The 14,811-nt window shown below is 42.5% G+C and overlaps 2 long non-coding RNA genes across 2 annotated transcripts; both read left to right on the plus strand.

Moving 5' to 3' along the window:
- Positions 1 to 86: 86 nt before the first annotated feature.
- Positions 87 to 3,708, plus strand: LOC141782152 (uncharacterized). The gene is made up of 3 exons (XR_012597063.1): positions 87 to 546; positions 2,391 to 2,552; positions 2,951 to 3,708. It is a non-coding gene; the product is annotated as an uncharacterized LOC141782152 (long non-coding RNA).
- Positions 3,709 to 5,594: 1,886 nt separating this feature from the next.
- Positions 5,595 to 8,017, plus strand: LOC141782074 (uncharacterized). The gene is made up of 4 exons (XR_012597031.1): positions 5,595 to 5,752; positions 6,708 to 6,904; positions 7,010 to 7,119; positions 7,389 to 8,017. It is a non-coding gene; the product is annotated as an uncharacterized LOC141782074 (long non-coding RNA).
- The last annotated feature ends 6,794 nt before the right edge of the window (positions 8,018 to 14,811 follow it).

A 14,811-nucleotide genomic window follows, 5' to 3' on the forward strand; every position in this document is an offset into this window, starting at 1 on the left:
TGGATTGACGAAATGTTCCGTTTTTTGCTTTTTTCATTCCGTAACAACTCTACCATAATAATAAATAGAATTTTGCACTAAAGGAGATATTCTGCATGAGTACTTTTACTTTCGATTCTAATAATATTGTTTTACTTATGTAAAATTTGAAATGAAGGACTTTTACATGTAGTATTTTTTATAGTGTGATATTACTATTAAAAGTATCTGGGTAGTTCTTCGCAAATTATCTGGGATTTTTGTGAGAAAGTAAAGGTAGAAATAAAAAACATTTTTCTTAGGTTTTATTCTTAGGTTGGACCCCAAAGCAGAGACTGGCACAGGTAAGTAAAAAAGGTAACAGAGTTTATTATTAACAACGAGGCAAAAAAACGCAAGCAGGAGGGCAGGGAGCTGGCCGGCTCGTGGCTCGGAGGAATTGGACCAGGAGGTCTAGGCACATGGGAGCTCAGTCACTGAAGACACAGAAGCAGCAGCAGCAGCGAGGCAGACCGGAAGATCTGACAGGAGACAACAGAGAACACTAATTCAGCCTTTGAACAAAAGGTTTGCTTGCTAGCTAGCATTAGCTGCCTTAGCTAGCTAAGTGTCACCTAGCTAACGTTAGCTAGCTAGATAGCTAACACTACACGTTCAGAGTCAAGGCCAATTTATTCTGGTCATTAACGGGTTTTTTTTTTTGTTTGGTTTTTTAAATATCTCAACAAGGCAAACCGTTTTTTTTAAACTTTTGAGTGAACCACACGGTGGTATGCTGGACTTGTATTCTGTTAGAGGACGTAACGTTAACCGCCATGACACATTTCACTCTTGTTCTATCTGCCGCCGCTCTCTCTATTCATTCTCTAGCTCTCTTGACCACTTCTCCTCTCTCTGTTTCATTTATTCATTGTTTTTATGGTCTTCTATTGATTAATATGTCATTACAGCAGCAGGCATATTCAAATAGCCTATGATGTATTGCAAACTTATGTTAGAGTAATTTATGTCAAACAATTGGCAAAATAAATACCTTTAGGTAGAACACCCTCTGTGCATGCACTGCTTATCTTTTTCTTTGTTTTCAGGTGAGAAAAATAGTTTAAAAAATTGAGTCACCTAAATTTGGAAGAGAACATTTAATTAATTTTTTTTTTCTTTACAGATTTCTTCAAGCAAGTCGTTTTCATGAATTGTAAATGTAGGTTCTGTGCATTCTCCACAACTGGCCATGGAAGGATACTACAACACTACAAAGAGCGTCATGGGCATTATCAGAGGAGTTCAGGCCTCATCTGTATTTACAAAGATTGTTTTATAATGTTTCAAATCCAGGCAGAACTGAAAAATCATTTGAAAGAACATATACAGTACATGAGGCTTATAAAATTGTAAACAAATTATTCTGTGATTTGTGTACATTCTCTGAGCCTAGTGACATTAACAAATACTTCTCTCATCTGAAGACGCATTTGAAAAACAGAGAAGTTGTTAAATGTCCCTTTGCAAGTTGCTTTTTTAAGTCTAGTGTGCTGTCAACATTTATTGTTCAAAGAAGTCGCATCAGAAGTCTTCCACCTTAGAAAATGTCAGACCAGAGCTTTTGGTACGACATACACTTTCAAGAGGATTTTGTTTCGAACACAGAAGATATACTTGCATCTGATCCTTTACCAGAGGCTGAACATGAACTTGAAAACTGGAATATGAACTATGTGCATTTGCTTATTTAAAGGCAGGGTTGGTAAAGATTTTTTAGTTGATAATGACATTACATCCTGAAGGCCATCGATAAATACTCTGACAAAAAAAAGAAAAACATTCCGGTATCTGTGGCAGTCACAGTAATAAACCCGTCCAATCATTTAATTCGGCTCAAATGTAATGATTGGAGGTGGCTACCTGCCTGCCTGCCTGCACACACTCTGCCTGTGCACTCATTGGATGTCTCCACATCTTCTCAGTTGCTAGCTTGACAGCTATGAGTACTAACAATAGCCATGTTTGCCATTAACATTCATTGATATGTTTATTTATAATGATAACAATGGGGGAGTGTCTTTGGAGGGAGGCTTGAAGTGACGGACTGTCAGTGTTGCTGACTTGACAACTTTCTCCCTAGATTTTGCGACTTTTGGAGCTAATGCTGCTAGCTACTTTCATTGGAAAAGAGTTGGCAACATTGGGATGGGTTTTTTAGTTTATTTTTAAAATCTAGTGTGCCCTTGGTAGTTTCTCAATATTGCCCACCCTGCCTTTAAGCATTTGTGTTATCAGATACAGAATAGCATGTGATCTGCATATATATACATAATCATTTTCATCTGTACTTGTTCCCCCACTACTCTCTTCTGCTCTTTTTTATCCCATCTAATTACGTCTCATCTGTGCTGTTTATGTGTCTGTTTCAGATAACTGCAGAGTTCAGTAGAATAGTCACCACCGATCTGCTGCAGTCATTCCTGGATGGACTAGATGCCTTGGTGTCAGGTCTCCTAGAACTGTACAAAGCTGCTGTTTCATCAGGCATGAGGTTGACCCTTAGCAGTTATATGCAGTGTCTTCAGAAGCAGGTATGGATCAGCTAACATATTATCATCATTACTGATATTTTGTACATTTACTTCAGAACATCTGTCTGTCATCTCAGAAGGTTTGAAACTCCTGTCTGTCTTTGTACTGCAGCCATCTAGTCTACTCTTAGCCAGTTTAAGAGACCTATGGAGCTTGCTCGAGTTTAACAGCATGTTTAAGTTATAAAAATTTAACTAATTTACTTTATTTTTAAGTAGTAAAAGTGAAGTAAGCTGCATCACAGTATTTGTTTTTCTGTCAATAAAAAATTCTTACCACCAACTGTCTTGAGCCATCGTGGTTACCATACTTAGCTAACGAACACCCTTTGTTTTGTTTTTCTTCTTTTACATTGTGTTTTCTTTCTCACTTATGCTGATGCTATTACAAAAAGCAGCCGGGCCATGGAGTCAGAGGTGGAAGCATCCATCAAAATCTGGCTTTGAAATGCGAGAGACCGAGACGGTGGAAGGAGCAGAAGGAATAGATAATTGTTATAATAATTAATTAATTGTTGCCATTGTTTTTGTGTCGACTGTGGATCTGTTGTGTTCTGATGTGTTCTAATATGGTTCTATGTGGTTCTCTTTTGTGTTTTGTTTTATATAAATGCTGAAATATATTTTATTATAAATTATATTATATATTATACTATATTCAGTTTGTCTAAATGCCTTAAATTGTAACCTGGCTATAAATAAATGTAAGTATTCTAAATGTATCCATTCCATGACTTAGTTAGTTGAGTTTCACTGTGTGCCCACTGTGTGCCCACCCCAGCAATCATGCCCCTTTGGGGCCCGTGTGGGGCCACTGCGGGCAGAACCCACAGTGGGCCCCACACTCTGGGGCCCGGGTGGGTCCCCAGTGGCTAAGCCCACATCCAGCCCAAAGCTGGGCAGTTGAACAAAAAATGCATGGCTCATAAACACGATTTAAAAATAGTTTAACAACCAATTTCAAAAATATGACAGAGTGATATACCAGAACTCCGTCGATTCCACAAATAACACGAAAATCTGGACTACAGCTATTTGCAGAAGTTATATGACTCATTAAAGGTTTGAGGGTCAGACCCACAAAAGCAGATAACAGAGTCCCAAATCTTTTTCTCTGTTTTAGCGCCTTAGCTACTTCCAGCTATTTATTCTTCTCCCATGAGCCTCGTTTTTCCCATGAATCCAAAATTACAAGGTTTAGTCCATTAGGGGGGTTGATTCTTGTCACAATCAGAATCAGAAAGGTGTTTATTGCCAGGTGTAAGGGGTATACACGAGGCATTTTCTTTGGCTTTGTTGGTGCGAGACAAATAGTATAATAACAAGAATTAAATAAAACGTTAGAATAAAATAAGAATAAAAATTTACAATTTACAAATAATCTATAAAAACAAACATGATATAAACAGATAGTGCAAATATTGCCGGTGTGCAAACAAAACAATCAGGTAACAGAGGGAGAGAGAGGGAGAGAGAGGGATACTGTAGGGGGTGGTATTGAGAGTGTATGAGAGAGGGGGAGAGTCAGTGTCGGGGTAGGGGGGTGGGGGGGGCAGTAGTGTGTGTGTGTGAGGGGGAGACAGTCACAGGGGGGCGGATGGGCTGTTGGAGAGCCCCACTGCCATGGGGAAAAAACTGTTTTTATGGCGTGAGGTTTTGGTCCTGATGGACCTTAACCTCCTGCCAGATGGTAAAGTCTGAAATAGATGGTGTCCAGGATGGGAGGGGTCGGCCACAATCTTCCCTGCCCTCCTTAAGGTCCTGGAGGTGTACAGCTCCTGGAGGGAGGGAAGGTTGCAGCCGATCGCCCTCTCTGCAGCACGGATGACCCGCTGCAGCCTGGCCTTGTCCTTGGCGGTGGCTGCGGCGAACCAGACGGTGATGGAGGAGGTGAGGATGGACTCGATGATGGCCGAGTAAAAGTGCACCATCATGGTCTGTGGCAGGTTGAATTTCTTCAACTGCCTCAGGAAGTACATCCTCTGCTGGGCCTTACTGGTGAGGGAGCTAATGTTTAGCTCCCACTTGAGGTCCTGGGCGATGGTTGTGCCAAGGAAACGGAACGACTCCACCGTGTTAACTGGGGAGCCGCGCAGGATGAGGGGGGGGAGCGTGGCCGAGTTCCTCCTGAAGTCCACTGCCATCTCCACTGTCTTCAGAGCGTTCAGCTCCATGTGGTTCTGGCTGCACCAGGATGCCAGATGGTCAACCTCCCATCTGTAGGCAGACTCATCACCCTCGGAGATGAGGCCGATGAGGGTGGTGTCGTCTGCAAACTTAAGGAGCCTGACAGATTGGTGCCTGGAGGTGCAGCCGTTGGTGTACAGGGAGAAGAGCAGTGGGGAGAGAACGCAGCCTTGGGGGGCACCGGTGCTGATAGTCTGGGTGTCGGAGACTTGCTTCCCCAGCCTTACGTGCTGACTCCTGTCTGTTAGAAAGTCAGTGATCCACCTGCAGGTGGAGTCTGGCACGCTCAGCAGGGAAAGCTTGTCCTGTAGCAGAGCTGGGCTGATGGTGTTGAATGCGGAGCTGAAGTCCACAAACAGGATCCTGGCATAGGAGCCAGGGGAGTCCAGGTGCTGGAGAATGTAATGAAGGGCTAAATTTACTGCGTCGTCTACAGACCTGTTGGCTCTGTAGGCGAACTGCAGTGGGTCCAGCAGGGGTTGGTGATAGTCTTTAGGTGGTGGAGCACAAGGCGTTCAAAGGTCTTCATTATAACGGAGGTCAGGGCGACGGGTCTGTAGTCCTGAAGACCTGTGATCCTTGGCTTCTTGGGGACCGGGATGATGGTGGAGGCTTTGAAGCAGGCCGGCACCCTGCAGATTTCCAGTGATGTGTTGAAAATCCCTGTAAACACTTTTTTTTTTTCACAATTCTATGCCTTATAACAACAGCGGAAAATAATCACGTGTCACATAGGCTACACATGGCTCAATATTAGTCTTGCTCTAATTAAACAGTCAGTCAGTAATTATTTGAATTTATTTTGTTTTTTTCACAAAGTAAACTTATTACGCCCCTCCAGGCACCCCCGCCCTCCCGGAGAAGATGGTCCAATGCGCTGAGCTCAGAGAGGAAAGGACAGTGAAAAAGAGAAGAGCTGTTCTTCCAGCCACTTTCTTATATTTTAGTAGGTTCCAGTTTGTGGATAAAGTGAAGTCAAGCTATGGATGAAGTTACAATTGCCACACTCAAAGGTAGGTTGCTATGTTTTTACATTCTGCTGTCTTGTATGCAGCTAGCTAATCCAACTTGGCAGGTTGGGCGTCATGGCGACTTCCTTTGATACTTATACTGTATGTTGGTTGAAGGAGACATATTCATTTAGACTCTTTTTAGCACCAGTAAAACATGGTGTTTTAATGCAGACATGTATAGATTGACGCAGCATTGGCCTTCAGGGACGTTAGTTGCCGCCAAATTGGCGCAAAGCTCTTCTGGATAAAAGCACTGTAACCATCTTTGTTTTTTAATTCATTTTAGTGTGTCGTTTTTAAATGTTATAGTTCATGATTAATGGGGAGTAGTGTTTGGAGTAAGAACAATCCCTGTTTTAACAAGTTGAAACTATGCAACCGCCTGGGGTGTAGACAGCCACTTTATAGCATTGTAAAATCGCCATTAGGGAGCGTCTATTTAAAATCTATTAATGCTGTAGCCTTTAGATTTATGAAAACATGATATCAGATAAAGTTATACAATATATATATATATATATATATATATATATATATCTCCAATATATCTTTCTTCTGTTAAGGTAATTACCATATACAAAACACTATAAAACTAGTGACACATGGTGTCGACAGTTGTAATTTTACCACTATTGCACACTGTGTAGTTAAGAGGAGAAATTTATACTTTTATGCTATTGAAAGAGTTTTAGCCTAGCTTAGTCACAGTGTAAGCTAAAACCATCTACTGCCATTGTGTGGTCATGACGCCTGGCTGTTGTCCCGTTATTTTTATGTTGCATCTAAGTTAGTGTCTGTGTTTAAAAGCATTTGTTAAAATTGGTTTAACATATTGTCACCTTGTCACTATGTTTATTGTTATGCACCAACGTACCACAGCAAATATGTAAAAAACTACTTGCCAATAAATAATGATTCTGATTCTAACACCTTCACCCCTGCTTTATGCTTTCAGTTGGTTCAGTTGACTTCTTCGACAGCCAGAAAACCCAGACAAGGCACTACAAGACTCTCCAAGAAATGTACAAGTCAAAGAAGCCAAACAAAGCTGCAGTGACCCAATTGCTGGACCTGGAGTTCCAGTCTAGAAGACGCTTCATTGACCAAAAAGCCTTCAAAAAGCCATGAAGCCTCCAAACACTTTGAATGGAGGCATGGTCACAGTACCACGATTTGTTTAAGTTTATATTTTTGAGATTGCATAATAAGCAGTTATTTATGGTGATGCCTTGTCTTGTTCCTTTTCTGTCAAACCAGTGGAGCATGCCACAGCTGTGTTCAAAGCCCTGCCACTGCTCTTCCCATCCAGCACTGTGCATCCTAGGAAGCTGCGCGACAGCACCGAGAGCTTTTTCCATGTCGTTACGGTGAGGCTGCAGTATTTTATATGTTGCGCTTATTCATACATTCATTATTTTGTTTTGTTATGGCGATTTTCACAAATGTGTTGTCTGTGGCTTTATTGAAAATTGCTGTGGTGGGTTTAGTATTGCAATGAACATTTGCATTAATTTCCTTTAGATTAATTAATGTGGCTACGATTTTGATAATTATCATCTGACTATTCAGTGGTCTAGTCAGGTGTGTGTTGCTTGTGGTCTTTTTCTAATCTTCTTTATTGTCTTCTGTCATGTAGACTTCAGAAGACCCCAATGGTTTCCTGCGCCAGCGGCCCCTGTCTTGTCCAGTTGTGCTTGTCTCTGAAGACAACTGCATGATCGCCGTGGGAAGCACACCAGTGATCACATTCGACAGGGAGGATCTTTATGAGGGACTGCTCTATCTCATGACATATTATTATGCCCTCCACCTCACGTACCCAAGGTGTATTCCACACTGCTGTCTGTATTGCAAACTGAAATTCTCCAAGATTCCATCCATGACTGAGATTCAACCCCATCCTACCAAAAAGTCCTTGAGGAGTGGAAGTCATTCATCGAGTGACTGTTCTTCTTGGGGTTTGTCTGCCTTTTTCTTTCTGACTCTTGTGTGATGAAGTTGTTTCAGAAAAGGTTAGTCAAATGTTAGCCACATGTTTGTTGGTGTTGTTTTAAAGTTGTTCCTCTGGGATACTATGCAAACCAGCAGCAGGAATGTTGTTTTTTATATTGTTACATGCACTTTTTGAGAGTAGTAACTGGAATGTAATGCTATTGTTATGCTGTTAGAGTAACTGGAATATGCACTTTTTGACAGTGAAATGTTATACAGTACTCTGTTAGAATAGCTGGAAAATGCTGAATTGTTTTAATAAAAAAATGCTAAAAATAAGAATACTTCTGGTGGCTTAATTTAAGACAAAATTGCTTGTTTGTAGTATGCTTTTTGAAGAAATTGTGTCTTATTTTCAGCAATTTTTGCTAATTATTGTTCTTAGAGTTGAGGTATAAATTCTTATAGTAAGCTCAATCAAGAAAGCAAATGTTCTGTTTGAAGAAAATGTGTCCTATTACAAGCTTTTTTTTACTAATTGAAAATCTTAATTACGGCGTAAATTCTTAAATTAAGTAAAGAAAATCTTAAAATCAGCTTAATCAAGAAAGCACAACACTCATTTTAAGTAAACATTTCTTACATAACAGTTTCTTTGCTTGTAATAAGCAACATTTTGGTCTATTTTTCTAGTTTTAAGACACATTACAGTCTCATCACAGTGTCTAGATTTATAGTCTATTTTTAAGAATTCTAGCCAAGCAAAATTTGCCCACACCATTGGCAGATTTATTTGCTCAAAACAAGAACATTTGTCCAAATTTAAGAATATTTGGGTTATTTCTAGTAGGGCTGTTTTTGCAGTGCATACATACTTCATTGATCCCTTTGGGAAAATAATTTTTTTTCACTCTTGTTATTTTTACACTTTATACATATCGGCCCGAAATACATACACACATGCACAAACAGTACCTATACACATGCATTGATGAAGAGATGTTACAGCGAGGGGGGCTGCCCATGGACAGGCACCCTGAGCATTTGGGTTTGGTGGCTTGCTCAAGGGCACCTCGGCAGTGTGCAGGATGCGAACTGGCACCTCTCGAGCAACCAGTTCACACTCTACTTGGTCCATGTGGGGACTTGAACTGGCGATCCTCCGGTTCCCAAGCCTCGCCAAGAACCTCGCCCGTGCCCCGGCCTCATTGCCGGGGTGGATCTTCACGACACCTGCTTCTTATGTTTTGAAGCAGACCCCGCAGAGGAGGGCGTTTGGCAATCACCAGACTGCCTGGCCTTCCAGTCGATTCCCAAGATTCGACGCCAGCAGAAATGGAATAATTGACCCAGAGTCTGAGTTTGACGCTGCCGAGATCCCCACTCAGGCCTCCAACATTCCGCCGCTGCCTCCAGCCATTTCTGCGGGGACTCACTCCTCTTCCGTGGAAGGACCAAGATGATCTCCTGAGAGCCTCCATCGCTGCAGAGGGGCTCTTTGACTCAATTTCATGTTACTCAGTACTTCAGACGGTTAGAGGAGGAGAAATCGCAGCTCAGTTGACACTTGCCTCTCACCCAGCCATTTAAGAACTGAGGCGAAGTGAAACAACACGACGGTGAGAAGGGCACCCGTGCCCGCGGTCACTTCCACTTCAAGAGATGCCTCAGTCGAGACGCCTTGGAATCGTCCACCCGTGCCCGTGGTCACTTCCACTTCAGGAGATGCCTCGGTTGAGACGCCCTAGAATCGTACACCCGTGGCCGTGGTGAACGGATCGAGCTGAGCGGGGAGAGGGCTCTGTGTCCACTTGCCCGCTCCTGCTTGGAGCAAAGCAACAGTCCAGAATAGGGATGTTAATGATTAACCGTTAACCGACATTAAGCATTTTAACCGATTAACGCTATCGGTTAAAACAGTTAAAAGAAATGTTAATTTTTAATTAAAAAGCTGAGAAAAACATGTCACTTTAAGGAGAAAAGCTGGTCCACCTTAAGAGCCCAACTTAAGAGAGTCTGAGTCGGCATTACAAATACAGGAAGTTGGCTCCCGTTGTAGCCTCGTAGCATTTATTCACCGACAAATAAACTGTACACACACTGTCTGCTACACCTACGTTCACAGCTATAACGCCAACCACACGCGGTCTGTCGGAAACTCGCTGAAGTTACGCCGCGCTGACAGAGCGTATGTGTGTGACTACGGGGAGCACGAAGCTACCAGCAGAGCTACAGATGCTAACGTAGCACAAACACACACTGTTTGTTGGCCAATCCTATCTTTAATCCGGGCAGACACACAGCTGACAACCTGCTAAACTAAAATAAATGTGCGGTGGAGACTTTTTTTCTGGGAAATTGGCTGCATGTCCGCAACACTACATGCAGCATCTAAGGGCATTTTCACACCTGTAGTTTGTTTGCTCTGGTCTGAATCAGGAACCAAATTGTTACGATGTTGCCTCGAGTTTGGTTTGTGTTCACAGGCAGCATTTACAAGCGGACCAAAAGTTTGGTGCACAAAGAAACTGCTCTCTAATTGGTTCCCTCCCGGAAGTAAACAAAGAAGAGCAGACTTCCAGAACACAACAATGGAGGGACAACTATGCGGCTTGATCTTGGCTCTGGTCATCTTTTTTTTTTTACCTCATAGCAATTTTTCACTCAAGGCAAACGATACAATTTCTCGCGGCTGCGACTGGAAAGCATTGTATTGATGCACTGGAGTCGCCGAAGGCGCATATCAAGATGTACGGAGGAGGAGGCGTGCATTAACCCTCCTAAACTGTGACATGCTCATCGGCCGAAAATATTTCCGAAGATCCATCAGGTATGCCCGTGGTCTTCAACACAGCGTGACGTTACACCTGTTTAGTACTGATGTGAATAGCGAGGGCAAGCGTAGGCTCTTTTGTAGTAGTGTTGTCTGGTGTTGACAGCGCAGCTTGTTACCAGAGCTGGTTTAATCCAAAAAGGGGCAATTCTTTCTCCAGTTGGGCCGGATCAAGGTCGGATCATGTTCTCACCACAAACGAAGCGTACCGAACTGTACCTCAGTTCATTTGGAAGTGAACCGAGACCGCCCTTTCAAGGAGGTCTCGGTTCGCTTGTTTTGGTGCGCATCCGAGTGTGATTGCTGTGTTCACACCTGCCCAAACAAACTGTACCAAGAGTGTAAAAACGCTCCAGGGTGAACGCTCCAGGGTTCGATTCAACCGAACTAAACAAGGCAGGTGTGAATACGCCCCAAGTTATCTATCTGCTAAGTTAACGGACTGGAGACAGTGAACGCAGCATACAGTACGCTCCCGTACGGTGAACTGGGGACTCTGCAGCTGGCGCACCGCTGTCCCACCCCCCCCCCCCCTCTAGAGAGGTGTTGTACAGTTTGATGGCTCGGGGGACAAAGGATTTCCTGAGTCTGTCTGTGGAGCACTTGGGGAGCAGCAGCCTGTTATGAATGATAATAATTAATATTACTTAATATTTAAATGCAGTCATGTACACTCATACATGCGTACTACCCGCCCACATCACGTCATTGCTCATGGACGAGCCACAACTAGTTTTGGATAAACCAGATCTTTTGTATCCTCAGCGCAGAATTCCCTGATGCGGTCGTACAGATACCACTGACGTTGTGCATTTAGGCCTGGTGGTTTCTGGGCAGTGGGCATGGCTTCAGGGTCCAGGATTGCTTCATTGCGAAGGAGAAAGAAAGGCTCCTCCTCCATGTTGTCAAACTCCTTGCCAAAGACCATTCCAGGGGCTGTACTGGTGAAGCGGAAGTGGTGGTATTTCTTCACACCTGGCAGAGGCTTGAAGCTCGGAGTGAGGAAGCTGTGCCAGTCGTGTGTCTGCACAAAGACTTGCCCATTCTCATCACCGACTAGCTGGGGGATGTTCACATGGCTCTCTGATGCGCTGGAGCTCACGGCCTGGCAGGTGTTTTCCAGGCTGGAAACTGATGTACGTCGGAACGTCTTCTTGAACAGTCCAAAACACCAGTCCAAGGCAAACTTGGTGTGGCCAGCAATTAAATAATTGAGGGACACGCTGTCATGAAGACCCATCAAGCATCGCTAAGCCAGGTACCACAGCATGAACCTGTTCTTGTTCTGTCCAGAGCAGTTGTCACAGAGCAGTTGTCACAGTGCAGCTGGACGTGTTTCTCCCCGAGTCCGTACTGGGAGAAAAAATGGTGCAGGTAGTCGATGACCGCATTGGAGCCCTTGCTGATACAGTGAGCCTTTAAAGGGACTGTTTGTAACGTTCCGAAATGCTTGTTAACAGCGACACCGGCGTCGAGGTTCGCGCTTGCTTGCTCTAAATAGACATGAACGAGCATCGCTCAAAACAGTGAAACGACACACATCAGCTAAAACCACAATATCACTCTATATTCAGCTGCTTGGCAGTAATGTTAGCTGACCAGACGAAGGTCTCTCCATAAATCAATGCTGATCCTAGTGTTGGCTTTTCCTACCTCAGCCTCCGGGGCTGAAGCAGGAAGAGAAACGTTATCGTCTCCGACCGGGTGCCAGTGTCTCCCTCCGGCCGCGGTCGGAGACGCTAACGTTTCTCGCTGCGGATCCCTGTCACTTCACAAGACACGAGAAACATCTGTTGGTCTGGAGGAGCTGCAGCATTGATTTCTGCACAAACGTCCATTGTACATTCACTAGATATTCTCAGAGCTATTAACTCTTCTGCAGTGTGTAGTGTGCGCGCATGCACGTCTAGGGGTGGATCGAGAACGAGCGCAGTGCGTGAGTGAAGGCAAGCAGCGGAGCAGCAGAGGATCAGAGACTCCGGCCCTGGAGACCGAAGCTACGGTCTCCCCCGCGTACTACGACCGCCGCCAACACTGTTTTGCAAGACAGGCTTCACTAGATAGAACTTTGAGGTTTTGGTGCTTCCGTGTAGTTTGTGTTGGAGTCTGATTGTACAGTTCCACAGGGAGCCACACGGGAGCGCGCATATGCGACCGCGCAAAACTGTACTTATCATTTTAATTTTACATTGATCTTTACATCTTATTAAAGCTGAGAGTTTATTTATTCAGAAACAGATAAAAAAAAAAAAAAAAGCCCAAAATCCACTTTTTCATGTAAAAACTTTTTTCCCAAGAACGTACTGCCGCGACTTCTGACTCATTTTGATATAGCGGGTCACATATAGTTTTTTGTGCAAGTAAAAGATCTGCAAAGTTACAAAGCCCAAGTCCACACCAAGAGGAGTTACTCTCCTCCACAGAAACACTGCTCCTGAATTGCCTGAAACGCCTTGCTTGAAGTCCCGCCTTTTCTTCCGTAACGTGGTGATGTCACCAAGTAACACATTTGCATAATACCTGCCTAGTAGCGGCAGGTTAGAGCGGTTAGACCGGAGGCAAGAGTTTGGTTTGGTTGACAAATCACAACAGTGGGCCAGCTGACCAATCAGAGCAGACTGGGCTTTTCAGGTAGGCGGGTGGGGGAGGTCCACCTTTTCTCTCTCTCTTCCTCCCTCTCTCTCTCTCTCTCTCTCTCTCTCTCTCTCTCTCTCTCTCTCTCTCTCTCTTTCTCTCTTACATACAGCGAGCTCTGTGTCTTTATAATTCTCTCAGTCCTAAATCCAAAAATCTGATCATTTTCAAAATTCACAACATGTTTTTATCTAATTAATCTTTCTGCTTCAATCCATATTTGTTGTTGGCATTTAGCCTTTCAAAAGCAACATTTTCACTGCGGTCAAAAAACAGTTTGCTCTCCCACTTGCTGCACACACTTGTCTCAAATGGTCCAAATGGTCCGAAATTACATTGATGCTATGGCTACTGTATGTAACTTTATTTTTTTTTAATAAATAATTAGGAGAGGGGTGCCCTTTTTTTCACTTGAGCACCTGACGTACGAAATGTCTGTGCACGGCACTGCCCACAGCCCTATCAGATGAGCTTGAGTATGGTGAGGTTTATTGTCTTTTGCATTGTGTTCTACAATGTTTCCACCCCTTCTACACTTAATTTGTTGTTATGATTGCAGTTAGAACACTACTGTGTTATTTGCCACTTGTATTAAAGTCATATGATTACTGAAGGAGCTTAGTGGGTGCTTGGTAAATTTGAGTAAGTGCACTGCCCTTTAATCTTTATGGAAAAAATAACTGCACTTTCATTACCTTTGAAGAAATGGTCCAGAAGTATTAAATAATTTGTCCTTAATTACAAAAGAACCACACTATTGAACACAAATGGTTCTATATTAGTGTGCCCACTATGCCAAAAGTTGGTTTACCCGTCTTTGAAATTTGCATGTGTTTTTATAATTTTAGTGACTGGTATGAGGCATTTTAAAGCAAGTTCTATCTATTTGGAAACTAAGTCTTAAAAGTTGTGTTGTACATATCAAAACCAGGCTGGTTTCTAGTGCAAAATCACTTAGCTCGTAATTGGGTGACTGTCAAAAAAGATTTGAATACAAATACAGCAGAATTACAGACAGCACAATTAGTGAATCATGCAATCATAAAAAGTTTACATTGCCATATATGACTTTATTTACACCTGCTCAGTTTGTTCCAGTATCCTTTCAAATTAATATTTGCATGCAAAGTGGCACAGTCAATATATAGAGACCCAAAAGTGTTCAATATTAAAAATGGTAATATAGCTTCTGATATAAATTATCCAATGAATACATACAGACAAGATGTGTAATATAACTTGTGAGGTAATCCAAAACATTTTGAAAACTCTCAAAGCTCATTATTTTGAAATGTTATTTCATCCTTTCTTTTCACAATTATTGAGTTTATTTCAGGTCATTTTTAGTAGTCACACCAGTTTTTATTTATTTATTAAATATTTTTTTAATATATTATGTTTTTTATTTCAAAATGTCCATTATTCAAAGTTCACAATGCTGTTTTTCCCAGTGACTCTTTAATGTCAGACAATAATGGCGCTTTTCATCACAAACTCTTCAACAAACGTTGGAGTTGTTAATGTTTTATTCAATTACAACACTGAATACAGAGGAAGTGATTATTTTGTTTAAATTGATCAACAAAAACAAAATGTAAAATACATCTCTACGCATTGATTTAAATTACAGATTAAAACAAAGGCACTGTATTCAGTATTC

The sequence above is a fragment of the Sebastes fasciatus genome, chromosome 14 (genome assembly GCF_043250625.1).
Source record: "Sebastes fasciatus isolate fSebFas1 chromosome 14, fSebFas1.pri, whole genome shotgun sequence".
Classification (NCBI taxonomy): domain Eukaryota; kingdom Metazoa; phylum Chordata; class Actinopteri; order Perciformes; family Sebastidae; genus Sebastes; species Sebastes fasciatus.